Consider the following 1,586-nt stretch of genomic DNA (forward strand, 5'->3'; position numbering starts at 1 on the left):
AAAAAAAAAAAACTACAATTCGATCATCCAGAGAAAAGCACTGCCAACGTTGAAATACATTCTTCTTTGTTTCCGGCTTCCCCCCACTCCACTTTACATATCCTTAGCTTTTTTGAACATCTTTAGACGTCAAAAAAAAAAAAAAGTATTTTTAACAGTCACATAGTGTTGATGTGGCATAATTTATTTGCTTACAGTAATTTTTGAATTATAGGTTGTTTGCAATTTGTTATCAAAAAAAATGTGTTTAAACAAAATGAATGGTAGAGCCATGTCATTACTCAAATTCAGAGAGCTCTTCAGGGAAGAGGTGATCACAGTTGAGAGGAGGCCAGCTAGGGAGCTGGGTGGGTGTGAGTGTTATGTCCAACGAGACTTCAGGAAAAATGAGTCCAGGGGCTCTGTGCCTGTGGAGGTGGCTATGTGAAGGTGGGAAGCTGCTCTGCACGGACTAGGGACTGCTCCTTCCAATGTTTTGAATTTAAAGATGGTGAAATCTCAATCTGAAGGACTAGAGATGGACACTAGCGTTCCTGACCCCTGCCCTGTTGTCCTCCACAAACTAGATATTATGTTTTGGGTCCTTGTCTTTGTGTGTGTGTGTTGAGGAGGGGGTAGGAGTTTTGCTCTGTCCCCCAAGCTGGAATGCAGTGGCACGATCTCGGCTAACTGCAACCTCTGCCTCCCAGGTTCTCAAGCGATTCTCCTGCCTCAGCCTTCCGAGTAGTTGGGATTACAGGCACGCGCCACTATGCCTGGCTAATTTCTGTATTTTTAATAGAGACAGGTTTCACCATGTTGGCCAGGCTGGCCTCGAACTCCTGAACTCAGGTGATCCGTCCGCCTCAGCCTCGCAAAGTGCTGCGATTACAGGCGTGAGCCCACCGCGCTTGGCTGGGTCCTTGTCTTGAAATGTGTCTCTGAGCCGTTAGCCAGGAGCGGCAAAGAGGCCTGGAGGACAGCCTTCCCCCACACCCCCTCCGTTACTCTCAATCTGAGCTCCAGGTTTGGGCAGTTGAGGATTAGCCTGAGGCCAAGGACGAACGTGATAGGGTACGGGAGAAGGAACTCGGCGGTGGAGGGGGTTTTGTGCTCACATTTACAGAGTCAGGTACATTCCCAGTCCAGAAAGGATTCTCGGATGCAGTCTCAAAAAGGAATGCGGTGGAAGGGCTGAGACTTGAGGGAGGGAAGGGTGGTGGGGGTAGGGCCAGGGTGTGGGTGGGTGGATGGATCGGGTTATATTTATATACAGATAGGTTGATCTTGGAAAGCTGGAGACGGCGACACGGACAGGAAGAAGCGGAGGGCGAGGAGGAGCAGAGGAGCACACAGATGAAGCCGGTGATGAAGGCTTTACAAGCGGGGAGGCGTGGGCTGGTGACAGGCGGAGGGAGGGGAGCGATTGCCTGCGTGTGCATGGATCTATATGAGAAGCGTGATGAGCGGCGGACAGGCTAGGGCAGGGCTGGGGCGTGGGCCGCGGAGCGCTGGTCGGGAAAGTGGGCATGGGAGATGGGAGAATAACGGGGTCGCGGGCCTCTGGCTTAATAGTTTGCTCCCATTGAGACTCTTAAGATTTCCTC

General features: G+C 50.9%; 1 protein-coding gene across 2 annotated transcripts in view; it reads left to right on the forward strand.

Annotated features, from left to right (window-relative positions):
* The first annotated feature begins 696 nt into the window (after positions 1-696).
* The window catches only part of DLK2 (delta-like 2 homolog (Drosophila)), a 7,046-nt gene continuing 6,156 nt past the window's right edge, over positions 697-1,586 (forward strand). For both annotated transcript variants that reach the window (XM_011960376.1, XM_011960378.1), the window contains exon 1: positions 697-1,344. The gene's annotated coding sequence lies outside the window, so the exon portion shown is untranslated. The remainder of the gene's footprint in view (positions 1,345-1,586) is intronic.

This window comes from Colobus angolensis, unplaced genomic scaffold, assembly GCF_000951035.1.
Source record: "Colobus angolensis palliatus isolate OR3802 unplaced genomic scaffold, Cang.pa_1.0 Scaffold51, whole genome shotgun sequence".
Taxonomy (NCBI): Eukaryota; Metazoa; Chordata; class Mammalia; order Primates; family Cercopithecidae; genus Colobus; species Colobus angolensis.